Genomic DNA, 19342 nt, shown 5'->3' with positions numbered 1-19342 from the left:
ACTTGTAACATGTATATCTCATGGATAGTTGTCAACATAAAGCAATGTAACAAGTGCAATAAGTAAACATGTAAGAATCAATGCACACAGTTGACACAAGTGTTTGCTTCTAAGATAGAAAGAAGTAGGTAAACTGACTCAACATAAAGTAAAAGAAAGGCCCTTCGCAGAGGGAAGCAGGGATTACTCATGTGCTAGAGCTTTTTATTTTGAAAACATGGAAACAATTTTGTCAACGGTAGTAATAATTCATATGTGTTATGCATAAAACCTCCTATAAGTTGCAAGCCTCATGCATCGAATACCAATAGTGCCCGCACCTTGTCCTAATTAGCTCGGACTTCCATGGATTATCATTGCATTACATATGTTTCAACCAAGTGTCACAAAGGGGTACCTCTATGCCACCTGTACAAAGGTCCAAGGAGATAGATCGCATTTGATTTCTCAATTTTGATAGATCTCAACTTGAGGACATCCATACCGGGACAACATAGAAAACAGATAATGGACTCCTCTTTTATGCTTTAAGCATTCAACAACAGATAATATTCTCATAAGAGATTTGAGGATTAATGTCCAAGCTGAAACTTCCACCATGATACATGGCTTTGGTTGGCGGCCCAATGTTCTTCTCTAACAATATGCATACTCAAACCATTTAATCATGAGAAGTCTCCCTTACTTCAGACAAGACGAATATGCATAGCAACTCACATGATATTCAACAAAGGTGTAACAGGTTGATGGCGTCCGCAAAAACATGGTTACCGCTCAACAAGCAACTTATAAGAACTAAGATACATAAGCGACATATTCATTACCACAATAGTTTTTAGGCTACTTTCCCATGAGCTATGTATTGCAAAGACAAGGAATGAAATTTTTAAAGGTAGCACGCAAGCAATTTACTTTGGAATGGCAGAGAAATACCACATAGTAGGCAGTTATGGTGGACACAAATGGCATAGGTTTTGGCTCAAGGTTTTGGATGCACGAGAAGCATTCCCTCTCAGTACAAGGCTTTGGCTAGCAAGGTTGTTTGAAGCAAACACAAGTATGAACCGGTACAGCAAAACTTACATAAGAACATATTGCAAGCATTATAAGACTCTACACTGTCTTCCTTGTTGCTCAAACACTTTTACCAGAAAATATCTAGACTTTAGAGAGACCAATCATGCAAACGAAATTTCAACAAGCTCTACAGTAGTTCTCCACTAATAGGTTTAAACTACATGATGCAAAAGCTTAAACATGATCTACTTGAGAGCTCAAAACAATTGCCAAGTATCAAATTATTCAAGACAATATACCAATTACCACATGAAGCATTTTCTATTTCCAACCAAATAGCAATAAATGAAGCGACTTTCAGCTTTCGCCATGAATAATAAAAACGAAGAACACAAGTGTTTAAATGAAAAAGCAGAGCGTGTCTCTCTCCAACACAAGGATTGCTAGGATCCGATTTTATTCAAACATAAACAAAAATAAAAACAAACAGACGCTCCAAGTAAAGAACATAAGATGTGACAGAATAAAAATATAGTTTCACTAGAGGTGACCTCATAAGTTGTTGATGAAGAAGGGGGTGCCTTGGCATCCCCAAGCTTAGATGCTTGAGTCTTCTTGAAATATGCAGGGATGAACCACGGGGGCATCCCCAAGCTTAGACTTTTCACTCTTCTTGATCATATCATATCATCCTCCTCTCTTGATCCTTGAAAACTTCCTTCACACCAAACTCAAAACAATCTCATTAGAGGGTTAGTGCATATATAATCAAAAATTCACATGTTCAGCGAGGACACAATCATTCCTAACACTTCTGGAGATTACCCAAGGCTACTGAAAGTTAATGGAACAAAGAAATCCACTTAACACAGTAAAACAGGCAATGCGAAATAAAAGGCAGAATCTGTCAAAACAGAACAGTCCGTAAAGACGAATTTTTTCGAGGCACTTAACAGGCTCAGATGAAAATACTCAAATTGAATGAAAGTTGCGTACATATCTGAGGATCACGCATGAATTTTTTCAAGAGTTTACGAGTTTCCTACAGAGATATCAACTCAAATTCGTGACAGCTAAAAATATGTTTCTGCGCAGGAATCCAAATCTAGTATCAACTTTTCTATCAAAGACTTTACTTGGCACAACAACGAAATAAACATGATAAGGAGAGGTTGCTACAGTAATAACAACTTCCAAGACACAACAAAACAGTAGAAAAATAAAAAACTACATGGGTTATCTCCCAAGAAGTGCTTTTCTTTAACGCCTTTCAGCTAGGCGCAGAAAGTGCAAATCAAGTAACATAAAGAGAAGAAGCATCAACATCATAATTTGTTCTAATAATAGAATCAAAAGGCAACTTCATTATCTTTCTAGGTAAGTGTTTCATACCTTTCTTAAGAGGGAACTGATATTTAATATTTTCTTCTTTCATATCAATAATAGCACCAACAGTTCGAAGAAAGGGTCTTCCCAAAATAATAGGACAAGATGCATTGCATTCAATATCCAAGACAACAAAATCAACGGGGACAAGGTTATTGTTAACCGTAATGTGAACATTGTCAATCCTCCCCAAAGGTTTCTTTATAGAATTATCAGCAAGATTAACATCCAAATAACAATATTTCAATGGTGGCAAGTCAAGCATATCATAGAGTTTCTTAGGCATAACAGAAATACTTGCACCAAGATCACATAAAGCATTACAATCAAAATCATTGACCTTCATTTTAATGATGGGCTCCCAACCATCTTCTAACTTCCTAGGAATAGAAGCTTCAAGTTTTAATTCCTCTTCTCTAGCTTTAATGAGAGCATTTGTAATATGTTTTGTAAAGGCCAAGTTTATAGCACTAACATTAGGACTTCTAGCAACTTTTTGCAAGAACTTAATAACTTCAGAGATATTACAATTATCAAAATCAAAACCATTATGATCTAAAGCAATGGGATCATTGTCCCCAATACTCTGAAAAATTTCAGCACTTTTATCACAAACAGTTTCAGCAGTTTCAAGCAATTTTGCATGCTTTGTATTAGAAGTAGAAACATTGCCAACACCAATTATTTTACCATTGATAGTAGGAGGTTTAGCAACATGTGAAGCATCAACATTATTAGTGGTGGTAATATTCCAAACTTTAACTACATTATTCTCTTTAGAAAGTTTTTCTTCTCTTTCCCACCTAGCATGCAATTCAGCCATCATTCTAATATTATCATTAATTCGATTTTGGATAGCGTTTGCTGTAGAAAATGACTTAATATCTTTATCTTCATTAGTCATAACTTTCAATTTTAGAAGATCAACATCAGCAGCAAGACTATCAACCTTAGAAGCAAGAACATCAATTTTACCAAGCTTTTCTTCAACAGATTTGTTAAAAGCAGTTTGTGTACTAATAAATTCTTTAAGCATGACTTCAAGACCAGAGGGTGCACTCCTACTATTGTTGTAAGAATTACCATAAGAATTACCATAACCATTACCATTATTAGAAGGATATGGCCTATAGTTGTTACCAAAATTATTCCAATAAGCATTGTTGTTGAAATTATTACTTTTAATGAACTTCACATCAACATGCTCTTCTGGAGAAACCAATGAAGGTAAAGAAACATTATTAGGATCAACATTAGATCTACCATTAACAAGCATAGACATAATAACATCAATCTTATCACTCAAGGAGGAGGTTTCTTCAACAGAATTTACTTTCTTACCTTGAGGAGTCCTTTCAGTGTGCCATTCAGAGTAGTTGATCATCATATCATCAAGAAGCTCTGTTGCAGCACCCAAAGTGATGGACATAAAAGTACCTCCAGCAGCTGAATCCAATAGGTTCCTTGAAGAAAAATTTAATCCTGCATAGAAGGTTTAGATGATCATCCAAGTAGTTAGTCCATGGGTAGGGCAATTCTTTACCAAAGATTTTATTCTTTCCCATGCTTGGGCAACATGTTCATTATCTAATTGCTTAAAATTCATAATGCTACTTCTCAAAGATATAATTTTAGCAGGAGGATAATATCATCCAATGAAAGCATCTTTACATTTAGTCCATGAATCAATACTATTCTTAGGCAAAGATAGCAACCAATCTTTAGCTCTTCCTCTTAAGGAGAAAGGAAACAATTTCAGTTTTATAATATCCCCATCTACATCCTTATACTTTTGCATTTCACAAAGTTCAACAAAATTATTAAGATGGGCAGCAGCATCATCAGTACTAACACCAGAAAATTGCTCTCTCATAACAAGATTTTAGTAAAGCAGGTTTAATTTCATAAAATTCTGATGTAGTAGCAGGTGGAGCAATAGGAGTGCATAGAAAATCATTATTATTTGTGCTAGTGAAGTCACACAACTTAGTGTTCTCAGGAGTATTCATTTTAACAGTAATAAAGCAAACCGAATTAAATAAAGTAAAACAAGTAACTAATTTTGTGTGTGTTTTTGATATAAAGAAAGCAAACAAAATAGAAAATAAAATAAAGCAAGACAATAAACAAAGTAAAGAGATTGGATGTGAGAGACTCCCCTTGCAGCGTGTCTTGATCTCCCCGGCAACGGTGCCAGAAAATATGCTTGATGACGCGTGAAGCACACGTCCGTTGGGAACCCCAAGAGGAAGGTGTGATGCGTACAGCAGCAAGTTTTCCCTCAGTAAGAAACCAAGGTTATCGAACCAGTAGGAGATGAAGGCCACATGAAGGTTGTTGGTGAAGAAGTGTAGTGCGGCGCAACACCAGGGATTCCGGCGCCAACGTGGAACCTGCACAACACAATCAAAATACTTTGCCCCAACTTAACAGTGAGGTTGTCAATCTCACAGGCTTGCTGTAAACAAAGGATTAAACGTATGGTGTGGAGAATGATGTTTGTTTGCAAAGAACAACAGAGAACAATGATTGCAATAGGTTGTATTTCAGATGTAAAAGAATGGACCGGGGTCCACAGTTCACTAGTGGTGTCTCTCCAATAAGATAAATAGCAAGTTGGGTGAACAAATTACAGTTGGGCAATTGAAAAATAGAGAGCGCATAACAATGCACATACATATCATGATGACTACTATGAGATTTACTTAGGGCATTACGACAAAGAACATAGACCGCTATCCCCTTCCAGTATTAAGTTGCAAACAACAGACAATTGCATTAAGTACTGTGCGTAATGTAAACAATACAAATATCCTTAGACAAAGCATTGATGTTTTATCCCTAGTGGCAACAGCACATCCACAACCTTAGAACTTTTCTGTCACTGTCCCAGATTCAATGGAGGCATGAACCCACTATCGAGCATAAATACTCCCTCTTGGAGTCACAAGTATCAACTTGGCCAGTGCCTCTACTAGCAACGGAGAGCATGCAAGATCATAAACAACACATATATGAAGATCGATAATCAACTTGACATAGTATTACATATTCATCGGATCCCAACAAACACAACATGTAGCATTACAAATAGATGATCTTGATCATGATAGGCAGCTCACAAGATCTAAACATGATAGCACAAGAGGAGAAGACAACCATCTAGCTACTGCTATGGACCCATAGTCCAAGGATGAACTACTCACGCATCAGTCCGGAGGCGGGCATGGTGATGTAGAGCCCTCCGGTGATGATTCCCCTCTCCGGCAGGGTGCCGGAGGCGATATTCAGAACCCCCCGAGATGGGGTTGACGGCGGCGGCGTCTCTGGAACTTTTCTCGTATCGTGGCTCTCGGTACTAGGGTTTTCGCGACGGAAGGAATAAATAGGCGAAGGGGCAGAGTCGGGGGGCGCCCGAGGGGCCTACCCCATATGGCGGCGAGGCCAGGGGTGGGGCCACGCCCCCCTATGGTTTGGCCGCCTCGTGTCCCCTCTTCGTCTCCTATTCGGTGTTCTGGAAGGCTCCGTGGAAAATAAGACCGTGGGATTTTGTTTCGTCCAATTCCGACAATATTTCCTGTGTAGGATTTCTGAAACCAAAAACAGCAGAAAACAGGAACTGGCGCTTCGGCATCTTGTTAATAGGTTAGTACCGGAAAATACATCAAAATGATGTAAAGTGTATATAAAACATGTGAGTATTGTCATAAAACTAGCATGGAACATAAGAAATTATAGATACGTTTGAGACGTATCACACCCATTAGCGGCGTTGGCGTGATTTCAGCGGTAAACAAGAGACAACCATCATCATTCTATTCTATTTACATCATTGTATGTACATGATTAGCGGCGTTGGCATGATTGCAGGTATCCCGGGCCTTGGAGAGGTTCAAGGCAGTGCATAAGAAGGGCTACCATATGATCCATTGCTGGGAGAAGCTCAAGGACGCGCAAAAGTGGCAGACAAGCTTTGCTGCCAACAATGAAGCTGTGAAGAATGGGACAGTGGTTAACCTCGATGGTGAAGACGGTGATCATGGCAGTCAAGCCCTTCCACCTTGTTCCCGAGGCCATAAGGCTACCAAGGCCGATCTAGCCCGGGAGGCGCAGGACATTTTGTTCACCCAGAGCCTAGAGAAGATGATGGCCGAGAATCATGCCGTCTTGGCTGCTAGGGACGAGAAGAGGCACCTGGAAATAGAGGTCGTAGCTGACATCTACCTCAACCACACGAAAGAGGTCATTGAGGTCCAAAGGATGAACGTCGTGACCAAAAAGGTAGACGCCAAGGCTAAATTGCGTGACGCTGAGACCAGGAGGATGGACGCCGAAGCCAAGAGCCATGCAGAGGACACAAGGATCATGCTAGCCGACTTGAGCAGCGTCGACGACGACACCATGGCCTGGTTCATGAAGAGACGTCCAAAATCCGCACGCGAGACTCCTGATCACCGGCGCCCAGCACCATGGCCTCCTTTTGAACTTTTTATGCTGTTCAGGTCTTGTTGTGGCCCTTTGGACTCCACTTTGCGGCGTATCATGTGCAAAGTGTGATGAACTTATTGTTGCGGTCAGAAACCCACCGGCGAGCAGCGACGGGCAACAGAGTAGAGCCGGGAGGCTCCCAGGACTGCGGCTGGCCCTGGTCCCTCGAGCGACGGCCCGCAAAGCCTCGGCACGCACGTCCGATGCTGGTGCAAGGGCGTGCCACCTGACCTATACCTGGTCAGGAAGGTGATGGATTTGCTTCGCTTAGTTTCCTGCATGGCATACACGTAAACATTAAATACGAGCCTCGATCGGCTCTCAGGTTGTCCTGTGAATCGGCTCAAGGAGCCGATCCACCCATGATCCGTATGAGGTATACGATCACATGGTGGTCCTGCTTGATCAATATAAAGCTAAAACGACCTACGCCGATTTAGGGTTTTCACCACATAATCGGAACATCCTACGCGTGATTGAGCCTGGCAGCCACGCACGGTGATAATAAACTGACCCAAGATAAGGCCTAAAAACCAACGTGAAGTTGATCCCTGGAACATCTCATCTAGGGCTAGCAAACTACACCCTACGTGCTACTGGATCCTTCAACCCGTTTGCAAGGCCTAACTATGCAGATATTAAACTAATCCTTGAATAACAAGGAGCAATCATAACGGATCGGATCTACTAAATAATGATCAAGCGAGGTGCCGCCCTTACACCTAAGATAGGTGTAAGGGCGGCTAGACGTCTAAGGGTTGCATGGACGAAAGCATGTGACACGATGAAACAATGCTAACCCTAACACATCTATGATAACTACGTTGCTCGCCATCAACAAGGCTTCAGCACGAGCAACGCATGAACAACGAATAAACGTGTACTGCCTAGATCGCAAGATGCGATCTAGGCAGCATGATGCTTATCCGGAAGAAACCCTCGAAACAAGGGGTTGGCGATGCGCCTAGATTGGTTTGTGATGAACGTGATTGTTGTCTTTCTCAATAACCCTAGATACATATTTATAGTCCGTAGACTTTCTAACGTGGGAGTAATCCCAACCGTGCACGAGCCAAATTCTATCTAACTGACACGTATCCTACTATATTTACAGATACACGGGCAAACTAGCCCAAACTTTGTATACAAGGCCGATTCATGTATTTCTTCCAGGTATATTCTTCAAGCCCATCTTAATCGCGGCCCACCTCTGATCCGGTCAAATTCTGGTGATAACACATGCCCCCCTGGTTTTGGAAATGACAATTCCAAAATCACTCTGTTTTTTCTTCGTCGGGTCATGTCGTGGCAGAGCAGAACCGTCGCAGTACCCATCATCATGATGCCTTGCCTCCTCAACTTCTCCGCGTGTCCTGGCAAATTTTTTTTTTCTTTGGGCACCACTTCCTCGGAAACTGTTGTGGCATTGAATCTCCACTATATCCCCTCTTATTTAACCGCTCCAAACAGTTCGCCACTTCATCCCCTTGCTCTGTTTTGGCCATCGGCACCAACAAACCCCAATCTCAGAGCAATGTCTTCCTCCTCTTCCTCCTCCGCCTCGTCGGATCTCTCCTCCCAGACCTTCTCCTCCTCCTCCTCCTCCTCCTCCCGCGAACCCACGCCAGAGTGGGATCCGGTGGCGGCTCAGATGGCGGCGCACGACGAGCACGCCCTAGAGGAGTGGGACCAGGAGGACCACGCCTCCTCCGTCTGGTCCGAGGACGACAAGTCCTTGACCAGCGGAGATGAAGACCTCCAGTTCCTCGCTGATGGGCAACTGGAATCGGAGAGCGAGGACGACTCGTTCTCCTGGGACGATTACACCTCCTCCGAGGAAGCGGAGGAGGAAGACGACGATGACTCCCTCGAGGGTTACCCACCGGCGAAGCGCCTCCGCACCTGGTGGGACGACGACGACAGCGACGATGACGAGGAGGACGAGGCTCCCGTAGAGGGCTACGGGAGCAACGACGAGGAGCCCGCCGACGAGAGCTCCGAGGATGACGACGAGGGCAGCGATGGCCCGTAGACTAGGATCTACTAGTGTAGGCCTAGTAGTAGTAGCAGATTGGTCAATAGACCTTTCTTTTGTTCTTCCTCCCTTGAGCAATCGGCTCTTTCTTTGTAAGAAATCCTATTATTAATGAAGAAAATATTCCCCTATTAATTTTGCTTTCTTGTCAATTTTGCCGATTGTCAAACGAAGTCGCTGTACAAAGAGCCGATGGCAAGGCATCGGCCTGCACTACAAACGCGATTTGAGGCCAAACAGTTGCCTATTCACACGGTCAAACAGGTCCAGTCCATGTCCAAACCATCCTCCAACCTCAAACGCGCAGACTCAAATCCTCAGCAAATCCACTGGGAGATTCATCTCAGATATCATGATCTCTGGTCTGAAACCGATCTGTTAACCTTCTCAATTGAGCTTGTTCCTCTAGAGTCGATAGCAATGCATCGGCTTTTATTATTCTGAAGTCGATGTCCGTGCATCGGCTGTACTAGTATACTGTTGTCTTCGCATATTTTCTCAAGTCGATGTCTGTGCATCGGCTGTGATTTGTATGTACATTGTTTTTTACTGGCCGATTTAAAATCGGCCCCCATACCTCACTGCCCATCATCCCACATGCTTGGGAAATACTTCTTGAGATGCTGGCCATTGACGGCCACTGGGAACTTCACACCATCCAGCTGTTCAAGCATGTAGGCATTGCCCTTCAAAACCTGGATGACTTTGCAAGGACCGTGCCAATTAGGAGACCATTTGCCATATGCTTTATCCTTGGTTCCTAGTGGCAACACGGCCTCCCATACTAAATCACCAACTTGAAACTCCTTTGGTCTCACCTTCTTATTGTATGCACGAGCTACCCTGGCTTTGTTCTCTTTAATCTTCTCCAACGACCAAAGTCTAAGTTCCGTTGCATCCTCAATAGTGTCACTCATCAGGGCTGCATATTCTTCAGCTGTCAGGTCATTCTGAAACGTGACACGTCTCGATCCAGCCGTAATTTCCCAAGGTAATACGGCTTCCTGCCCATAGACAAGCTGATATGGCGAAGTCTTTATAGCTCCATGGCATGACATGCGATAGGCCCATAAAGCTTCTGACAATGTCTCATGCCACACCCTAGGGTTCTCGTCAATCTTCCTCTTAATCAGCTTGATCAGGCTTTGATTGGATGCTTCGGCTTGCCCGTTGGCTTGAGCATAGTATGGAGATGATCGGATCAGCTTAATCCCCATGTCATCGCAGAACTTTCTGAATTCTTTAGAAACAAAAAACGAACCTCCATCGGTCGTGATGGTTTGGGGAATCCCGAACCTATGAATGACATGTTCTTTGACAAATTGGATAACATCTTCCGATTGTACCTTCTTCATAGGAACGGCTGATACGTCTCCGACGTATCGATAATTTCTTATGTTCCATGCCACATTATTGATAATATCTACATGTTTTATATACATTTTATGTCATATTCGTGCATTTTCTGGAACTAACCTATTAACAAGATGCCGAAGTGCCAGTTGCTGTTTTCTGCTGTTTTTGGTTTCAGAAATCCTAGTAAGGAAATATTCTCGGAATTGGACGAAATCAACGCCCAGGTTCCTATTTTGCCCGGAAGCATCCAGAACACACGAGAACCGCCAGAGGAGGGGCACAGGCCCACCAAACCCTAGGCCGGCGCGGCCTAGGGGGGGCCCGCGCCCCCCTATAGTGTCGGCGCCCCTTCGACCTTCTGACGCCGCCTCTTCGCCTATATAAAGCCCCTCGACCTAAAACCTCGAGACGGAAAAGCCACGGTACGAGAAACCTTCCAGAGCCGCCGCCATCGCGAAGCCAAGATCTGGGGGACAGGAGTCTCTGTTCCGGCACGCCGCCGGGACGGGGAAGTGCCCCCGGAAGGCTCCTCCATCGACACCACCGCCATCTCCATCAACGCTGCTGTCTCCCATGAGGAGGGAGTAGTTCTCCATCGAGGCTCGGGGATGTACCGGTAGCTATGTGGTTCATCTCTCTCCTTATGTACTTCAATACAATAATCTCATGAGCTGCCTTACATGATTGAGATTCATATGATGATGCTTGTAATCTAGATGTCATTATGCTAGTCAAGTGGGTTTTACTTATGTGATCTCCGGAGACTCCTTGTCCCACGTGTGTAAAGGTGACAGTGTGTGCACCGTGTGGGTCTCTTAGGCTATATTTCACAGAATACTTATTCACTGTTATGAATGGCATAGTGAAGTGCTTATTTATATCTCTTTATGATTGCAATGTGTTTTGTATCACAATTTATCTATGTGCTACTCTAGTGATGTTATTAAAGTAGTTTTATTCCTCCTGCACGGTGTAATGGTGACAGTGTGTGCATCCGTGTTAGTACTTGGCGTAGGCTATGATTATGATCTCTTGTAGATTATGAAGTTAACTATTGCTATGATGGTATTGATGTGATCTATTCCTCCTACATAGTGTGAAGGTGACAGTGTGGATGCTATGTTAGTACTTGGTTTAGTCGTATTGATCTTTCATGCACTCTAAGGTTATTTAAATATGAACATTGAATTGTGGAGCTTGTTAACTCCGGCATTGAGGGTTCGTGTAATCCTACGCAATGGTGTTCATCATCCAACAAGAGTGTAGAGTATGCATTTATCTATTCTATTATGTGATCAATGTTGAGAGTGTCCACTAGTGAAAGTATGATCCCTAGGCCTTGTTCCTAAATACTGCTATCGCTGCTTGTTTACTGTTTTACTGCGTTACTACTGCTGCGTTACTACTGCTTGTTTACTGTCCTGGGCAAAGCACTTTTCTGGTGCCGTTGCCACTGCTCATATATATTCATACCACATGTATTTCACTATCTCTTCGCCGAACTAGTGCACCTATTAGGTGTGTTGGGGACACAAGAGACTTCTTGCTTTGTGGTTGCAGGGTTGCATGAGAGGGATATCTTTGACCTCTTCCTCCCTGAGTTTGATAAACCTTGGGTGATCCACTTAAGGGAAAACTTGCTGTTGTTCTACAAACCTCTGCTCTTGGAGGCCCAACACTGTCTACAGGAAAAGGAGGGGGCGTAGACATCAAGCTATTTTCTGGCGCCGTTGCCGGGGAGGAAAGGTAAAAGGCACTCATACTCCGGTCCCAGGTAAAGTACTTTTCTGTTGCCGTTGTGTGTGTGCTCGAAACTATTTCCTTTAGATCCTGCAATTGCATCTTTTTGTTTCTTGTTTACACTAGTTAGGCATAATGGAAAACAACAAAAATATGAGAGATCTTTATGAACTTTATCTTGAGTTAGGACATGATGTGTTTGAAGAGAGAATTAAAAAACCCATGGAACTTTATATGCATGCTAATGGGAATGTTATTAATATGAATGCTTTGAACACCATTGTTGCTAATGCTATGGAAAATGCTAAGCTTGGGGAGGTCGGTTTTGATGAAAATGATCTCTTTAGCCCTCCGGGTATTGAGGAGAAAGTTTATGTTGATTATGATATGCCTCCCATATATGATGATTATAATGATAGTGGTCTTTTGGTACCGCCTGTTATGGAGGATAAATTTGATTATGATTACAATATGCCTCCTATATTTGATGATGAGAATAATAATGATAGCTACTTTGTTGAATTTGCTCCCACTATTACTAATAAAATTGATTATGCTTATGTGGAGAGTAATAATTTTATACATGAGACTCATGATAAGAATGCTTTATGTGTTAGTTATATTGTTGAGTTTGCTCATGATGCTACTGAAAGTTATTATGAGAGAGGAAAATATGGTTGTAGAAATTTTCATGTTACTAAAACACCTCTCTATGTGCTGAAATTTTTGAAGCTATACTTGTTCTATCTTCCTATGCTTGTTACTTTGCTCTTCATGAACTTGTTTATTTACAAGATTCCTATGCATAGGAAGCATGTTAGGCTTAAATGTGTTTTGAATTTGCCTCTTGATGCTCTCTTTTGCTTCAAATACTATTTCTTGCGAGTGCATCATTAAAACTGCTAAGCCCATCTTAACGGCTATAAAGAAAGAACTTCTTGGGAGATAACCCATGTGTTTATTTTGCTACAGTAATTTTGTTTTATATTTGTGTCTTGGAAGTTGTTACTACTGTAGCAACCTCTCCTTATCTTAGTTTTGTGTTTTGTTGTGCCAAGTAAAGTCGTTGATAGTAAGGTTAATACTAGATTTGGATTACTGCGCAGAAACAGATTTCTTTGCTGTCACGAATCTGGGCCTAATTCTCTGTAGGTAACTCAGAAAATTATGCCAATTTACGTGAGTGATCATCAGATATGTACGCAACTTTCATTCAATTTGGGCATTTTCATCTGAGCAAGTCTGGTGCCACTTTAAAATTCGTCTTTACGGACTGTTCTGTTTTGACAGATTCTGCCTTTTATTTCGCATTGCCTCTTTTGCTATGTGGGATGGATTTCTTTGTTCCATTAACTTCCAGTAGCTTTGGGCAATGTCCAGAAGTGTTAAGAATGATTGTGTCACCTCTGAACATGTGAATTTTTGATTATGCACTAACCCTCTAATGAGTTTGTTTCGAGTTTGGTGTGAAGGAAGTTTTCAAGGGTCAAGAGAGGAGGATGATATACTATGATCAAGAAGAGTGAAAGCTCTAAGCTTGGGGATGCCCCGGTGGTTCATCCCTGCATATTTCAAGAAGACTCAAGCATCTAAGCTTGGGGATGCCCAAGGCATCCCCTTCTTCATCGACAAATTTATCAGGTTCCTCCCTTGAAACTATATTTTTATTCGGTCAGATCTTATGTACTTTACTTGGAGCGTCTGTTTGCTTTTGTTTTTGTTTATGTTTGAATAAGTTCATCCTTGTGTGGGAGAGAGACACGCTCCGCTGGTTCGTATGAACACATGTGTTCTTAGCTTTTAACGTTCATGGCGAAGGTTGAAACTGCTTCGTTAATTGTTATATGGTTGGAAACAGAAAATGCTACATGTAGTAATTCTAAAATGTCTTGAATAATTTGATACTTGGCAATTGTTGTGCTCATGTTTAAGCTCTTGCATCATATACTTTGCACCCATTAATGAAGAAATACATAGAGCTTGCTAAAATTTGGTTTGCATATTCGGTCTCTCTAAAGTCTAGATAATTTCTAGTATTGAGTTTTGAACAACAAGGAAGACGGTGTAGAGTCTTATAATGTTTACAATATGTCTTTTATGTGAGTTTTGCTGCACCGGTTCATCCTTGTGTTTGTTTCAAATAACCTTGCTAGCCTAAACCTTGTATCGAGAGGGAATACTTCTCATGCATCCAAAATCCTTGAGCCAACCACTATGCCATTTGTGTCCACCATACCTACCTACTACATGGTATTTCTCCGCCATTCCAAAGTAAATTGCTTGAGTGCTACCTTTAAATTTCCATCATTCGCCTTTGCAATATATAGCTCATGGGACAAAATAGCCTTAAAAACTATTGTGGTATTGAATATGTACTTATGCACTTTATCTCTTATTAAGTTGCTTGTTGTGCGATAACCATGCTCCTGGGGACGCCATCAACTCTTTGTTGAATATCATGTGAGTTGCTATGCATGTTCGTCTTGTCTGAAGTAAGGGCGGTTTTCACAATCAAATGGTTTGAGTATGCATACTGTTAGAGAAGAACATTGGGCCGCTAACTAAAGCCATGAATCATGGTGGAAGTTTCAGTTTGGACATAAAACCTCAATCTCTTATGAGAATATTAACTGTTGAATGCTTAAGCATTAAAAGAGGAGTCCATTATCTGTTGTCTATGTTGTCCCGGTATGGGTGTCTAAGTTGAAGAATGATCAAAAGCGAGAAATCCAATGCGAACTTTCTCCTTAGACCCTTGTACAGGCGGCATAGAGGTACCCCTTTGTGACACTTGGTTGAAACATATGTCATGCAATGATAATCCGTGTTAATCCAAGCTAATTAGGACGAGGTGCGGGCACTATTAGTATACTATGCATGAGGCTTGCAACTTGTAAGATATAATTTACATGATACATATGCTTTATTACTACCGTTGACAAAATTGTTTCATGTTTTCAAAATAAAAGCTCTAGCACAAATATAGCAATCAATGCTTCCCTCTGCGAAGGGCCTTTCTTTTACTTTTATGTTGAGTCAGTTCACCTATCTCTTTCCACCTCAAGAAGCAAACACTTGTGTGAACTGTGCATTGATTCCTACATACTTGCATATTGCACTTGTTATATTACTTTACATTGACAATATCCATGAGATATACATGTTATAAGTTGAAAGCAACCGCTGAAACTTAATCTTCCTTTGTGTTGCTTCAATACCTTTACTTTGATTTATTGCTTTATGAGTTAACTCTTATGCAAGACTTATTGATGCTTGTCTTGAAGTACTATTCATGAAAAGTCTTTGCTTTATGATTCATTTGTTTACTCATGTCATTACCATTGTTTTGATCGCTGCATTCATTACATATGCTTACAATAGTATGATCAAGGTTATGATGGCATGTCACTCCAGAAATTATCTTTGTTATCGTTTACCTGCTCGGGACGAGCAGAAACTAAGCTTGGGGATGCTGATACGTCTCCGACGTATCGATAATTTCTTATGTTCCATGCCACATTATTGAAAATATCTACATGTTTTATATACATTTTATGTCATATTCGTGCATTTTCTGGAACTAACCTATTAACAAGATGCCGAAGTGCCAGTTGCTGTTTTCTGCTGTTTTTGGTTTCAGAAATCCTAGTAAGGAAATATTCTCGGAATTGGACGAAATCAACGCCCAGGTTCCTATTTTGCCCGGAAGCATCCAGAACACACGAGAACCGCCAGAGGAGGGGCACAGGCCCACCAAACCCTAGGCCGGCGCGGCCTAGGGGGGGCCCGCGCCCCCCTATAGTGTCGGCGCCCCTTCGACCTTCTGACGCCGCCTCTTCGCCTATATAAAGCCCCTCGACCTAAAACCTCGAGACGGAAAAGCCACGGTACGAGAAACCTTCCAGAGCCGCCGCCATCGCGAAGCCAAGATCTGGGGGACAGGAGTCTCTGTTCCGGCACGCCGCCGGGACGGGGAAGTGCCCCCGGAAGGCTCCTCCATCGACACCACCGCCATCTCCATCAACGCTGCTGTCTCCCATGAGGAGGGAGTAGTTCTCCATCGAGGCTCGGGGCTGTACCGGTAGCTATGTGGTTCATCTCTCTCCTTATGTACTTCAATACAATAATCTCATGAGCTGCCTTACATGATTGAGATTCATATGATGATGCTTGTAATCTAGATGTCATTATGCTAGTCAAGTGGGTTTTACTTATGTGATCTCCGGAGACTCCTTGTCCCACGTGTGTAAAGGTGACAGTGTGTGCACCGTGTGGGTCTCTTAGGCTATATTTCACAGAATACTTATTCACTGTTATGAATGGCATAGTGAAGTGCTTATTTATATCTCTTTATGATTGCAATGTGTTTTGTATCACAATTTATCTATGTGCTACTCTAGTGATGTTATTAAAGTAGTTTTATTCCTCCTGCACGGTGTAATGGTGACAGTGTGTGCATCCATGTTAGTACTTGGCGTAGGCTATGATTATGGTCTCTTGTAGATTATGAAGTTAACTATTGCTATGATGGTATTGATGTGATCTATTCCTCCTACATAGTGTGAAGGTGACAGTGTGCATGCTATGTTAGTACTTGGTTTAGTCGTATTGATCTTTCATGCACTCTAAGGTTATTTAAATATGAACATTGAATTGTGGAGCTTGTTAACTCTGGCATTGAGGGTTCGTGTAATCCTACGCAATGGTGTTCATCATCCAACAAGAGTGTAGAGTATGCATTTATCTATTCTGTTATGTGATCAATGTTGAGAGTGTCCACTAGTGAAAGTATGATCCCTAGGCCTTGTTCCTAAATACTGCTATCGCTGCTTGTTTATCGTTTTTCTTTGCGTTACTACTGCTGCGTTACTACGCTTGTTTATCGTCCCGGGCAAAGCACTTTTCTGGTGCCGTTGCCACTGCTCATATATATTCATACCACCTGTATTTCACTATCTCTTCGCCGAACTAGTGCACCTATTAGGTGTGTTGGGGACACAAGAGACTTCTTGCTTTGTGGTTGCAGGGTTGCATGAGAGGGATATCTTTGACCTCTTCCTCCCTGAGTTCGATAAACCTTGGGTGATCCACTTAAGGGAAAACTTGCTGCTGTTCTACAAACCTCTGCTCTTGGAGGCCCAACACTGTCTACAGGAAAAGGAGGGGGCGTAGACATCAACGGCCTCCACCCATTTGGTGAAATAATCTGTAATGGCCAGAATCCACTCGTGGCCTTTGCTCGACGCAGGATGGATTTTGCCGATCATATCCATGCCCCAACCTCTAAATGGCCAAGGCTTGATGATGGGGTTCATCGCTGATGCGGGTACCATCTGAATTTTTCCGAACATCTGACACGCTTGGCATCCCTTGTAGTACTTGAAGCAGTCCTCAAGCATGGTGGGCCAATAAAACCCTGATCGCCTAATTAACCACTTCATCTTATGAGCCGATTGGTGAGTTCCACAGGCGCCTTCATGCACCTCATGTAAGAGCCGATTAGACTCAGTTGGTCCCAGGCATTTGAGTAGTAACCCTTCCAACGTCCTGTAGAACATGTCATCTCCTATAAGGACATATTTCATAGCCTTGTACCTTATCCGTTTAGGTGCCCCCCGAGCCGAATCCTTCAAGTAATTGAAGATATCGGCTCACCAGTCATCCTGTTCCAGGAACTGCACCTGAACTTCTGACCCGTCTGGTATGTCCTTGTATCCTGACGCCATCTGTGCGAGATCATTGGCGTCGGTATTCTGAGACCTTGGGACCCAATTGAAATTGATGTACCGAAAATGTGTCATCAGCTCACGACATTCCATCCAATATGGAAAGAGTGACTCACTCTCGCACTTGTATTCGTCCGTGAGCTGGGAGATCACCAACTTCGAGTCTCCAAAAAGCTCCACCGCCTCTGCCCCGGCTTCCAAAAGCAACTCCATTCCCTTGCGCACTGCCTCATACTCAGCGACATTGTTGGTGCAAGGGGTAGATAGCCTGATGGCGAAAGAATATGTTGCCCCCCGAGGCGACACGAGCAGAATGCCGATGCCACAACCATCATCACAAGCCGATCCATCGAAGAACATAGCCCATGCACGTACAGATAGTGCTGCTATATTAGTATTAATCCGTTCAGCTATAAGATCGGCCAACGCTTGTCCCTTGACTGCTTTCGCAGGCTGATACCGAAGATCGAACTCCGATAATGCAAACATCCACTTACCAAGTCGGCCTTTCAAAACAGGAGCCGACAGCATGTGCTTGACCACGTCTGACTTGCATATGACGATGATCTCTTGTCTCTGCGTCCAACATCCTTCTGCTGAGGTAGAAAACGACCTTTTCAACACCCTCATAGAGTTGCACCACCACCGAAGCGATGGACGTGTCAGCTACTGATAAGTAGATATAGAACGGCCTGTCTTGTTGGGGTGGAACTAGCACAGGCGGCGTTGTTAGATACCGCTTAATCTCGTCAAACGCCTGCTGCTGTTCTGCCCCCCAGTGAAACTTGTCATCAGATTTAATCTTCACCAACGCCATGAACGGCTCAATTCGTCCTGACAGGTTAGAGATGAATCGTCGGACGAAGTTGATCTTGCCGATAAGACGTTGGAGCTCCTTCTTCGTGGTAGGCGGCTGCATGGTACGCACTGCCTCTTGACTTTTCAGGCCGATCTCAATTCCTCGTTCATGAACCAGAAAACCTAGGAACTGACCGGCCGTCACACCAAAGGCACACTTCTTTGGATTCATTCTCAGTCCGAACTTCCGAGTTCGGTCTAGGATGCGTCGCAAATCATCCAAGTGTCCCTCCATGGAGACAGATTTGACCACCACGTCATCGATGTAGATTTCCACCAACTTGCCGATCAGATCATGAAATATATAATTCATGGCTCTTTGGTACGTTGCACCAGCATTCTTCAACCCAAAGGTCATGACTACATATTCAAACAAGCCCACTGACCCTGGTACCCTGAATGCGGTCTTGTGTATATCTTCTGGAGCCATGAAGATTTGGTTATAGCCGGCGTTGCCATCCATGAAGCTCAACACCTTGTGGCCAGCAGCTGCATTGATCAACGTTTCTGCCACAGGCATCGGATATTCATCTTTTGGAGTGGCTCTGTTAAGATCTCGGAAATCTATGGCCACACGCCATCGGCCGTCCTTCTTCTCTACAGGTACGATACTGGAGATCCATTCAGCATACCTGCATGGCCTGATGAACCCGGCGGCCAACATCTTCTCGATCTCTTTCTTGACCTCTTCCAGAATTTCGGCCTTCATCTGACGTGCTCGTTGTTGGAACGGCCG

The sequence above is a fragment of the Lolium perenne genome, chromosome 1, assembly GCF_019359855.2.
Source record: "Lolium perenne isolate Kyuss_39 chromosome 1, Kyuss_2.0, whole genome shotgun sequence".
Lineage (NCBI taxonomy): Eukaryota > Viridiplantae > Streptophyta > Magnoliopsida > Poales > Poaceae > Lolium > Lolium perenne.
The sequence above is the reverse complement of the archived record's forward strand: the minus strand, read 5'-3'. Positions refer to the sequence as shown.